The 13,682-nt window shown below is 35.4% G+C and overlaps 1 pseudogene; it reads left to right on the top strand.

Moving 5' to 3' along the window:
* Positions 1–292: 292 nt before the first annotated feature.
* On the top strand, positions 293–2,656 carry LOC120214198 (annotated as a pseudogene).
* Positions 2,657–13,682: the final 11,026 nt, after the last annotated feature.

Below are 13,682 nucleotides of genomic sequence, written 5' to 3'. Positions count from 1 at the left end.
TCTTCTTGTTTGTATTGGATCTTAAAGGTTTTGTTGGTGAACTCAAAACTTGGTGAATTGAACAGTTATTTTCCTTGCTTGTCTGTAGTGAATTTGTCGGGTTTTTTTACACACAAAAAACACTTTCGATTACAGTGTTCTTCGATCATACGTGCTTTTCAAGGTACTGATTTCAATTCTAATTCAACCCCTTTATTTCAGAAAACCTGTTCTCTCTCTCTCTCTCTCTCTCCCCCCTCCCCCCCCGTTTTTGTTGTTGAATTTGATGAATAAATCTCTTTTGTGACAGCATTTACTTGAACAGACAAAAGGGAACTGGAAATTTCACAGTTAAAATAAATTTTTATCTTTCTTTAGAGATGATTACTTTCATGGACTCAAAGGAGAAACCAAAAGAGATGGAGAAATGCTTGGATTCTCAACTGTGGCATGCTTGTGCTGGTGGAATGGTTCGAATGCCTTCGGTTAACGCCAAAGTCTTTTACTTTCCTCAAGGACATTCCGAGCACGCTTCCAGCACTGTCGATTTCGGGCACTGTTCTCGAATTCCGGCTTATATACTCTGCAGAGTTGCCGCTGTTAAGTTCATGGCCGACACCGAAACCGACGAGGTTTTCGTGAAAATCAAGCTGACCCCTGTTAATGGTAATGACCCTGATTTTGAAGATGATGGAACTGGATACATTAAAGGGAATGAAACAAGAAAGCCAGCTTCTTTTGCTAAGACATTGACACATCGGATGCTAACAATGGGCGGATTTTCGGTTCCGAGGTATTGTGCCGAAACCATATTTCCCAGATTGGATTACTCTGCTGATCCACCTGTTCAGACGATTTGGCCAAGGATGTCCATGGTGAAACCTGGAAGTTTAGGCATATTATAGGGGTACCCCAAGGAGACATCTTTTGACTACGGGCTGGAGCAATTTTGTTAACAATAAGAAGCTTGTAGCCGGGGATTCGATTGTGTTTTGAGGGCGGAAAATGGTGATCTTTGCATAGGTATTCGAAGGCAAGAGGGAATTAGTGGAGGACCCGAGAGTTCTTCTGGATGGAATACTACCGCCGCGAATTGTATGATCCCATATGGAGGATTTTCACCTTTTCTGAGGGAAGATGAAAGCAAGTTGATGAGAAATGGAAGCAATAATGGGGTTAGCTCGAATGGTAATTTGATGGGGAAGAAAAGGTTAGGCCTGAACACGTTATCGAAGCTGCAACACTTGCTTCCAACGGCCAACAACTTGAGGTCGTTTACTACCCGAGGCGAGTACCCCAGAGTTCTGCGTGAAGGCCTCTTTAGTTAAGGCATCATTGCAGATCCGGTGGTGTTCGGAATGAGATTTAAAATGGCATTTGAAACAGAGGATTCTTCTCGGATTAGTTGGTTTATGGGCACTATATCTTCGGTTCACGTAGCAGATCCCCTTCGCTGGCCTGACTCTCCTTGGAGGCTTCTTCAGGTCCGTTTTTCTCACTTCTAATTGTGTGCTTCTCCATGGTTTCTCCATTTTTTTCCCCAAGATGAATGTTATTGGCAGCAATGGTTGTTTGTAGGATAGCTTATTCGGAAATGTATGGCGATTTGTTTATATTTGCGTATCTTGTCACATATCAATATAAAAGCTGTAATTGACCTTATATGTTTGGATCCGATGATAGTCAATTGGAATATGATCTTTAATGATCAAGTTTCGCATTGTAGGTTATGTGGATGAGCCAGATTTGCTTCAAAATGTAAAACGAGTGAGTCCTTGGCTGGTGGAATTGGTTTCGAACATGCCCGCAATTCATCTGTCTCCCTTTTCACCGCCAAGAAAGAAGCTGAAACTGCCGCAGCATCGGATTTCCCGCCGATGGTCAACTTCCAATGCCTACATTTCAGGCAACTTCCTTGGGGCCAGCAACCCCTTTGGGTGTTCACACAACACTTCTCCTGCTGGCATGCAGGGAGCCAGGCATGCTCATTATAGTCTATCTTTATCGGATCTTCACCTTAATAAACTGCGGTCGGGTCTCTTTCCGGCTAGTTTCCCATCACTCGATTATGCTGCTACACCCAATAGGACCTCCATTGGTGGCCCAAACGTCCGAAAGACTAGCATGAGTGATACGTTTCTTGTGTGCTAACCATGTCCCATCCTACACAGAATTCCAAGAAAAACCGATGATGCAAAGACGCCTCAGCTTGTACTTTTCGGCCAGGCAATTCTTACCGAGCAGCAAATCTCCCTCAGCTGCTCTGCTGATACAATCTCTCCTGTTCTTACCGGTAATAATTCTTCGGAATACCTGGATAAGACTGCAAACTTTTCTGATGGTTCCGGATCTGCACATCATCAACAAGGTCTTCCAGAGCGTGCATCCTGCGAAGGTCTCCACTGGCACAAGGATAACCGCCAAGAAGATGAACTGAACTTAGAGATCGGTCACTGTAAAGTTTTCATGGAGTCAGAGGATGTTGGTCGTACACTCGACCTTTCATTGCTGGGGTCTTATGATGAATTGCAGAGAAAGCTGGCAGACATGTTCGGAATAGAAAACCATGAAACTTCAAGTCATTTACTGTATCGGGATGCTACGGGTGCAGTCAAACAAATTGGAGAAGAACCATTCAGGTAAAACTCACTCATCCTCCACAACTTACGTTGTTACAAATCCTCTGTTACCGGAAGACAAAGGATTGTAATCATTTACTTGTTGCCATTGCAGTGACTTCACGAAAACTGCGAGAGGTTAACGATCCTAACGGATTCAAGCAGCGACAACGTAGGAGAATATAGAGGAAAAATAAACCTTGATTTTAACATGTATAGCTGACTGCAACTCAAGTCCATGTGTGGACTTGCAATCGGTAAAATGGTCGTAGTTATTAATTTCGATTTCTAAACATTTTTCTTGGTATCTTTGTTCCTTGGTTTCATAGGCACCGGTTCTTACAAGTACCAAGTCGATTAGTCGATTTGTAGGACAGGGTCCTATGTATTTGAGGGCTTTATATGTCCCATTTTATAGTTTTTTTTTTCTTTTTCCTTTGGGGGAACTGGTTTTAAGGCTGTTAAAAGCAAAAGCCAAAAAAACATCCCTGCCTGTCTGTACTTTCATTTCATTTCGTATAACGATTAACTGTACAATTCAAAGGTTCCTCTACTTTCATCGGTTGAAAAAGTCTTTTTATTAGCTTATGATCCAGAAATGTGGATTAAATCTAATACACAATTTACCTTCTGCTTTTATTAAAAGGTTAAGAAAATAACAAAATTATGAATAAGATACCCTAAATGGAACAAACTTATGGGTACGAGGAAACTGGTTGCGTGTATGAAATAAAAATGGTAGGAAAAATGAGCATTTGGTTTCTAGGGTGTGATGAGATTTAGAAATAAGAACAAGTTGACTAATTAAATTAATTTGGTGTATATGGAATAAAATGCTTCACATTAAAAATGAAAAATAGACGAAGAATTAAAGAAATAGAAAATTTAATTAAAAACAAATTTATTTTAAATAAATAAATAAGGTTTCCTAATGCAGCAAGTGTGGATTAAATAATTAGAAATCAGACATTGGGATTGCAAAGTGATTAATTGTCAAACACAGAGTCAAGAGATAGGATACCCAACCAGAAGGGAATGTCTCAGGAAAGGCGGGTTAATATACGGTTAATATACGGCAGTACCGGATACATTAAAATGTATTTAATAAATTCGGTTTAGCGGTACCTATTATGTTGACAACTAATAATGTTTTAGGTAGAAAATATGAAAAACTATTAAAAAATTTGGTAACCGGTAAACTTTGGTTATTGGTAAGTATCTATCCTTTTTATAAAAGTGTCTATACTTTTAACATATCAAGTAAATTTGACCGGTTTTGTCATAATGAATCTGGTTTTGTCATATTTTTACCTGTTATATTGTAAAGTATCTATCTTTTTTATAAAAGTGTCCATACTTATTTCACTGTGAAAATATATTTATTATTATCTTTGGTTAATATTGTTAAATTTAAATTCTAAATAATATTTATAAAATATCAAAAAATCAAATAATTATGTGTGTAAATGAAATTATTAAATTAATATTGTAGGTGGAAAACATGAAACACTATTAAAAAAATTCAAATAATTACATAACTTTAAAAAAAGTATATATCATTTTTATAAAAGTGTCCATACTTATTTCACTGTGGAAAACATATTTATTATTATCTTTGGTTAATATTGTTAAATTTAAATTCTAAATAATATTTTATAAAATATAAAAAAAATCAAAAAATTTTTTGTGTAAATGAAATTATTAAATTAATATTGTAGGTGGAAAACATGAAACACTATTAAAAAAAATGAAACATAAATTACATAACTTTAAAAAAGTATATATCATTTTTATAAAAGTGTCCATACTTATTTCACTGTGGAAACATATTTATTATTATATTTGGTTAATATTGTTAAATTTAAATTCTAAATAATATTTTATAAATATCAAAAAATCAAATAATTTTTGTGTAAATGAAATTATTAAATTAATATTGTAGGTGGAAAACATGAAACGCTATTAAAAAAATTGAAACATAAATTACATAACTTTAAAAAAAGTATATATCATTTTTATAAAAGTATCCATACGTATAAAAGTAGGTCTAAGTCATAAAGAAATATTAAAACGATATACCAGGTAAAATATGAAAACCGGTAACAAAATGATAAAACCGGTAAAACGTTACCGGATATATTGAAAGTGTCGATACTTTATATAAGGATCGACACTTTGTGAATTTAAAAGAGAAGCAGTTTTAGCGCTTATAATGTGTCGATACTTTAAAAAATATCGATCCACAACGATATAACAGGTAAAAATATGATAAAACCGGTATCAAAATGATAAAACCGGTAAAATGATACCGGATATATTGAAAGTGTCGATACTTTCGTAAGTACGTGTAATAAATTATCGACACTTTCAAAGAAATAGGTAATTATCCTTTCGAAAGTATCGATACCTGACATAAAAGTATCGACACTTTTGTATTTGTATCGATTAAATAAATAACATATCCGATCAAAATAAGCTAAATCTCCTCTGAAAATAGATAGAACGGACGAGTTTTGAAAGCGAAGCGTAATTGTTGCTGCATTTCAGAAGGCGTTTCTAAAGCGAAATTTGTTTGTTTGTTGCTGCAGTCTAATCGAAAAGTATGTTGTCGAAACCCTAATTTTTTATTATTACGGTAATCGCGATAGGGTTTTTATGTGTTGTTTGGGGTTTTGGAGTAAAGAAGCATTTGGGAACGATTGCAGGTAGAAAGTGATATTCAAGGAAAATATAAATGTCGATACTTTTATTAAATATTATAGGTAGAAAATGATATTATAGGTTGTATAAATGTGCGACACATTTTGGTGTGGCCATTCAAATTCTTTTGAAGAAAACCGTTTTACCACAAGAGTAGTTATCTATATTTGTATATTGAATAAAGTGTATGTAACAAAATAATTTGATTTGCGTAAACTGATATATGAAGGAAAAATGGAGTCAATGGGTTGGAAAATTGTTGGTTGAGCAGATGACTTTGAAATTGAGGCCGAGACTCGAAAGCAACCCAAGGGTGGATATATGTACTTCTAGTAAGTATCAATGTCTTTTTGTTATTATTGTTGAAATGGTAATTGGATTAAAGTATCGATAAACTTTAAATTGATTACAAATTTTATATGTTGACAGTATGGCCGAATGCAAAAGGATGAAGGAAGATGGCACACAGAGCGGTTCGGTATGTAAAATGAAATTGACATTGAGTAGTATTTAGTGTTAATGTATTGATTAAGGAACGTTTATGTTTTATATTAGGTGACAAAAGATGTGAGGTCCAAATGGAATTCAATGAGTGATGCTGAAAAGGAACCTTACATCACACAGTCAAGGAATGATAGTAAAGAATACAAAGAACGGAGGAAAGCACATGAAAATAAGGTATTCATTAAACTTGTAAATACGTTGATACAAAATATATAAGAACTATAACATTATATATTGTTAAAAAATGTAGGAAGTGTCGACAAGATGCATCATTAAAAGGGTGAATTTATTAATTAAACACCTTAAGGAGAAGGGTCAGTTGAATGTGCTGGGAGAAATAAGTTTTGGATCGTTGGTAGGAGTAAGGGATCGACCTATTCGGAGGGAATTGTGTCGATCCTTGATGGCGCAATTTGATGTCAGGCAATGTGTTGCTAAATATGGTGATTTTTCATTCCTCTCGTGATCCCATGTGTTGCAGCCGTATTGGGGTAGAAAATGAAGGCAAAAGTGTTGTAGAAGTCTGTCAGAGTAAGGACTGGAAAGCACTTGCCTCCAAATATGGTTTGAAGCATAAGGTGACATATGCTGAAATTGAAGAGGAAATAAAAGTGGATCTTACGTTGGGGATGAGCTGAAGGCCAGAGTTCTATTATACCTTGTCGGTATATTTCTTTGTCCAACGGTAATACGTCAACGAACAAAGAACATATGAAGCTCATTTGTGATGAAGGCTTGAAGGGTGGATTCAATTGGGCTGATATATCCATTCGAGATTGATTGAATCAATAATCAACTTTAAAAAGGGCAGCCAGAGATACCTCAAAGGGTGCATAGCAATCTTAGAGGTAAATGAGTTGAAGAACTTTTTGTGTTTTTATATAAAAATATAAATTTTATTATAAATGCAGGTTGCACTGTTCGATTTTTGGTCGGCTGTGAGGCAGTGCCGGCTTATGAAAGAACCGGAGTGGCACGCATCCGTGCATGGGGGGAAGAGGTGGTTAGAGTGATGGTGAAGTTGAAGTTGGATAGAGCGAAGAAGCAAGAAAGGGTAATAAATGTAATTAAATAATATTAAGAATATAATTAATGTCTTAATATTGTAATTTAATTTGGAAGGTTATTGGCAAGGATGTAGAGAGGCAATGGAGGCAGAGGAGAAGAAATGAGGGATGGTTGTATTGGGGATGACGGTGAGTGGGACGACGGTGAGGAAAACGTAGTAACTTCGACATTTTGATGTCTGAATTGGCTGATATCAAAAAAATCCAATTTGAAATCATGCAAAGACAATCAAGAGTCGAAGAGAAACTTGAGAGAGTCGAAGATACACTTGAGAGCATAAGGGGTAGTGGAAGGAAAAATAGATGGAGTGGTGAAAGAAGTAGAGGTGTTGAGGGGTGAAGTGGTGAAAGAAGTTGGGGTGTTAAGGGTGATATTAGATGGTGACGGTGAAAAATTTGAGGGAGTGGTGAAGGAGGTTGTGGAATTGAGGAGTGACTTACGGGGTGATGGGGGTGGTTGATAATACTTGGATGAAGGAGATCAATTGAAGGGTGAAATAAACGAGATGAAGAGCTATGTAGAAAAAAAATACGATGAAAAATATGAAGAAGAAAAGAAGGAGGAGGAAGAAGAAGAGATGGAAGAAGAGGAGGAAGGAAGTCAATGTTTTATACACCGGAGAGTGTTATAGCAGCAGATTTGGATTCGGAATGTCCTGCACCCCAGAAGAAGAAGCAGAAGGTAAGTTGAATAAAAGAAAACTTAATTTGATTTTTATTATGTTGTTGTGACAAAAATTTGTATGCAAAATTGTAGGTTGAAAAAACGGATATTCCAAGCGGAATTGATGATATCGAATCTGCAATTTGTGATTATTTATGGAATAGCGAGTTAGAATCGGAGTAAGTGAAATATATTATTTTGTGAGTGATATTTAAATATTTCATGACAACATATTAATCCTAATGATTCATACAGATATTATGTAATCTCAATGGGAAATCAATTCGCTACTGTATACGACGTTGCAACGTTGAAGCCTACGGAATGGGTTGGCGGTGTGGTAAGTAGAAAGTAGAAAATGTTAAAACTTATTGAATATGTTCTGATTGTGTAATTAATTTTGTTAGGTTATCGATTTGCTCGCCTGGACCATATGCTACGATTCTCAAAGTCACTCCGGAGGATTGGCTACCTTCCATACCTCTTAGCGGTGAGTTAAATTAATAAATATTGAAAAGTAGTGTTATAGACAGTAAATTAATAATGTTTGTTGCGTAATTACAGCAACAGGCGTTGGATGCCAACAACAAAGAAAGTGTTGAGAGTATTTCTACCTTCTGGGGTCTCATATTGGATAACTATGTGAAATTCACCGACTGTGAGAAGGTAAGACACCATACCAATTGCAAATGATGTTTTCGGATATAGAATATTGAATTTGTCAAATTGGGTGTGAAATTTGTTGCAGATCATGATCACAAAACTACCATAATTCACATTGGTATCTGTTGGTGTTGGATATGGTAGATCGTGTTGTAACAATATGATAGTATGTTTACAACTGAAGCAGCTAAACAGAGAGTGAAGGATGCTAAGAGATTGGTATGTATGTATGTATGAAAGGACATTATGTAAATTATATGCATAATTTTTTTGGTGCATAACTTCTTCTATTTTAATGCAGATTAAAATATTAGATTCTTATAATAAAACGCATTTGGGTTGAATCCTGTGGATCTCTAGGAAAGTATCCCTTGAAAAAATTCAAATTTGTGGAGCATAAGAAGAATAAGCAATTGAATGGTATGAGTGTTATCACAAATAGAAAGCTTAATTTATGCAGTATTCATCATAATTGACATGTGTGGTTTTCAAATTTTGTAACAGACATGATTGCGGCATGTATGTGATGATGTGGATGGAATCGATCGGTTCTATAGGGGCAACTGGTGATTTTGTAAGTGGATAGAAAAATTCGTTTGTGGTAAAATTGTTAAAAATCGTAGATTGAATGCTGTAGTTGACAATACTTAACGTTCTGACAATTTGAATATAGGTTGTTGGAGACTGGGATCGATCGCGAATATTAAACGATCTCGTAAGCCACAATCAAAATGAACGAAGACAGGAGATAACAAAAGCTGCAATATTACATAAGAATAACAAAAGGATGCAATGATGTAAATGTAGGGTTAATTTTGTATAAGATTTATAATTTTGTATACGATTTATATTTTTGTATGTGAATATAATTATGAATGAGATGAGAAACGTTAGCAGTATGTTGTTGTACATGTTTCTTATACACATTAAGGGTCATGTTGATACTTTGAAGTAAAATGCAAATTTACAATATGGCCAACAGGGTGCAACCATAAAGTGTCAATCCATATATAAAAAGTGTCAATCCCAAAAACATCGAAAACCAAAAGTATAATGTTATATGTAATTTTTCAATCTAACCGGTACAAGTTTACCGGTTTTATGAGAGAATATGTCTAATAATGTGTCGACACTAATTTAGTTTGTGTCGATATTTTTGTTCCAGAATGAATGGAAAACAGGGTGCAACCATAAAGTGTCGATCCATATAAAAAGTGTCGATCCCAAAACATCGAACCTAAAAGTATAATGTAATATGTAATTTTTCAATCTAACCGGTACAAGTTTACCGGTTTTATGAGAGAATATGTCTAAATAATGTGTCGACACTTTTTAGTTTGTGTCGATATTTTTGGTCCAGAATGAATGGAAACAGGGTGCACCCATAAAGTGTCGATCCATATATAAAAAGTGTCGATCCCAAAATCATCGAACCCAAAAGTATAATGTAATATGTATTTTTCAATCTAACCGGTACAAGTATACCGGTTTTATGAGAGAATATGTCTAAATAATGTGTCGACACTTGTAGTTTGTGTCGATATTTTTGGTCCAGAATGAATGGAAAACAGGGTGCACCCATAAAGTGTCGATCCATATAAAAAGTGTCGATCCCAAAATCATCGAACCCAAAAGTATAATGTAATATGTAATTTTTCAATCTAACCGGTACAGTATACCGGTTTTATGAGAGAATATGTCTAATAATGTGTCGACACTTTTTAGTTTGTGTCGATATTTTTGGTCCAGAATGAATGGAAAACAGGTGCACCCATAAAGTGTCGATCCATATATAAAAAGTATCGATCCCAAAATCATCGAACCCAAATGTATAATGTAATATGTAATTTTTCAATCTAACCGTACAACTATACCGGTTTTATGAGAGAATATGTCTAAATAATGTGTCGACACTTTTAGTTTGTGTCGATATTTTGGTCCAGAATGAATGGAAAACAGGGTGCACCCATAAAGTGTCGATCCATATAAAAAGTGTCGATCCCAAAATCATCGAACCTAAAAGTATAATGTATATGTAAATTTTCAATCTAACCGGTACAAGTATACCGGTTTTATGAGAGAATATGTCTAAATAATGTGTCGACACTTTTTAGTTTGTGTCGATATTTTTGGTCCAGAATGGAAAACAGGGTGCACCCATAAAGTGTTGATCCATATATAAAAAGTGTCGATCCCAAATCATCGAACCCAAAAGTATAATGTAATATGTAATTTTTCAATCTAACCGGTACAAGTATACCGGTTTTATGAGAGAATATGTCTAAATAATGTGTCGACACTTTTTAGTTGGCGTCGATATTTTTGGTCCAGAATGAATGGAAAACAGGTGCACCCATAAGTGTCGATCCATATATAAAAGTGTCGATCCCAAAATCATCGAACCCAAAAGTATAATGTAATATGTAATTTTTCAATCTAACCGGTACAAGTATACCGGTTTTATGAGAGAATATGTCTAAATAATGTGTCGACACTTTTAGTTTGTGTCGATATTTTTGGTCCAGAATGAATGGAAAACAGGGTGCACCCATAAAGTGTCGATCCATATATAAAAGTGTCGATCCCAAAATCATCGAACCCAAAAGTATAATGTAATATGTAATTTTTCAATCTAACCGGTACAAGATATCGGTTTATGAGAGAATATGTCTAAATAATGTGTCGACACTTTTTAGTTGGTGTCGATATTTTTGGTCCAGAATGAATGGAAAACAGGGTGCACCCATAAAGTGTCGATCCATATATAAAAAGTGTCGATCCCAAAATCATCGAACCCAAAAGTATAATGTAATATGTAATTTTTCAATCTAACCGGTACAAGTATACATGTTTTATGAGAGAATATGTCTAAATAATGTGTCGACACTTTTTAGTTTGTGTCGATACTAATTTAAATATCAAGTGTTTTTCCACCGTTTACTATATATAGTACTCTTAATCGAGAAACCCTAAACATAAAGGCAAGCAGGCAGAAGATAATTCTTCCTCTTTCTTCTACCGTTATCATAAGTGACGATCAATATTCAGGTAATTTATCGATATTTTATGGGTTTGATTGATTTCTATATTGGAGTTTTTTTCCTGAATGTGTTTGTGTTCCATTGTAATAGCATCCAACCAAAATGGCTCCAAAACGTCAGCGTCAGAAGCGAGGTCTTTCTCAAAGCTCTTCTCAACCCAGTTCTTCTCAACCACCTCCTTCTGTAACAAACGATTCTTCTGAGGAAATCAGGTCCTTCGAAACTCTAAACTTTAGATCCGATATGGAGAGAAACAAATATGGCAGACTAGTTTTAAAGTAAGGAAGATTCGTCCCGAACGTGTCATTGACCTGGGTTTCTTGTTTGATGATAAATATGCATTTAGTTTTAAATCCATATTTACATCTTGGGGTTGGCTTGAATTCCTTGGTGTAGAACCAAGATATTATCCCAACCTAGTTAGAGTCTTCTACAACAATGCTTCCTTACAGCACGAGCCTAATAAGACTAATATAATAGGAATTAATACACATGTCATGGGGAAGGATATATATATATATCTCCAGAAACTATTGCGGAGGGTTTAGGTGTAGCGAATACAGGGGATTCAGATGAAAATGGTGTAGATTGGTCTACAATTAAACGGGTTACTAGAAATAGCCCAATTCACCTCGATGTAGAGTCGAGAGTGTTTCACAAAATGCTCACATGGTATATCCGGCCTAGTGGGGGAAAACATTCAACGCTTCGAGACAGCGATTATTGGTGGATAGCAAAGTATAAATCCAAAACGGCTCCAAACATTGCAAAACTCATATTTAATACAATTGTATATATGGTCACAAAGGGAGCAACAATTTCAACTACACTACCATATGGATGTGTCATCACCCATCTGTTGAAGAAGAAGGAAGTTGATTTTTCGCATGACGCCCCTGTTCGATTAACCCGCAAGATTGACATGGTATTTATTAAAAAAGTGGGATATGATTTTGTTGAAAAACTCGGTTAGAAGCGTGTCAAGGAGGTCGGATTAGATCAAGAGAGGGAGGAAATGGACCCCGTTAGCCATGAAGAAGAGCAACCAAGTGGAGACGCAATGATGGAAGAAGCTCCAGTTGCAGAGGATGTCACAATTAAGACCGTGATGGAATACATGGTCAATTTTCGGGAGCATATTGATTCCTTTGTGAGTGGAATGCTATCCGATATTTCATCATTGCAACGTGAAGTCTCCATATATTGCGTAACGAATTACGTCAACGACATCAAACGAGTTAGGTAATTCATTATCTATGTTTCTTAACATTTACACGTTCTGAACTTTATTTTATTTTCTTTTAACAGATGTGGACAACCAAGCGGTCGCAGAAGATGAAGCTGACGATGAAGATGACGATAAATATGACGATGAAGATGATGACGATGATGATGATGATGATGAAGATGATGATCCAAACAAGTATATCGTGTCTGCAACGCCGCCTTCAAGAAAACTTTTAATTTTTGATCTCAATGGTGTCCTTGCCTACATCCCAAGACTGCCTGTAGGTTTTAATTCTATTCTTTTGTATCCATTATTTTAACATATAAGCGTAGAACTTTAATCTCATTTTCTTCATGTTGTAGATGTTGTCCTCAGAAGAGGATTATTTGAATTTATGCAATTTTGTGTCGACAATTTTGTTGTTGCCCTTTGGTCTTCAAAGATGAGGTTAGAACATGTTTGAAGCAATTCCATTACTGTAGTCAAAATCGTTAATATACATTTGAATGTTAACATTCAAACTTGATTACAATCTCAGGCATAACGTCGACCGTGTACTTGAGAAACTACCTGTATTTTTCGAGCATTTTCTATTCGTGTGGGTAAGACGAATGTCATTACAGTTTGCTAACTTTTCGTTGTCTATGATTCCTACATATTTATGTTCGACTGTTTGTGAACAGGATCAAAAAAATGCAAAACATACGATTCTGTTACCTACTGTAAAGATCTCAATGATGTTTGGAACGCGTGTCCAGATTTTAACGAGCTAAATACACTTTTGGTCGATGATTCAGCGGAAAAAATGATTTATAATCCGGTAAGTTGCATTTATGCAATATGTTTTTCCAGTTGAACAGGTGTTCAGACATTGATTATTTTAACAACTTATGTGTTTATATAGAAATACAATTACATATGTCCACATACCTTTGACGCTGCTTCCCATTCGAACGACAATGCTCTAGGTATGACACAAATTTATTCATGCTTATGCGAATTTAGTTTATTGTTAGTAAAATTGCACCTCATTAGTTTGATAATTGAAATTATTTATGTATGTCCTCAGAAAAAGGCGGAAACATACGAGAGTATTTGGAAAATTTGTTGAAGGCATCTAATGTTCCGGACTTCGTTAGAAATAACCCTTTTTCATCGGATTAATTTTGTTTGTCGGTACATTATTTGAACATTCTTGTGTATTTATATTTTGGTGTG

The sequence above is a fragment of the Hibiscus syriacus genome, unplaced genomic scaffold (assembly GCF_006381635.1).
Source record: "Hibiscus syriacus cultivar Baekdansim isolate YM2019G1 unplaced genomic scaffold, ASM638163v2 tig00110054_pilon, whole genome shotgun sequence".
Classification (NCBI taxonomy): domain Eukaryota; kingdom Viridiplantae; phylum Streptophyta; class Magnoliopsida; order Malvales; family Malvaceae; genus Hibiscus; species Hibiscus syriacus.
Note: the sequence above shows the minus strand (reverse complement) of the source record. Positions and strands in the feature narration are given on the sequence as shown.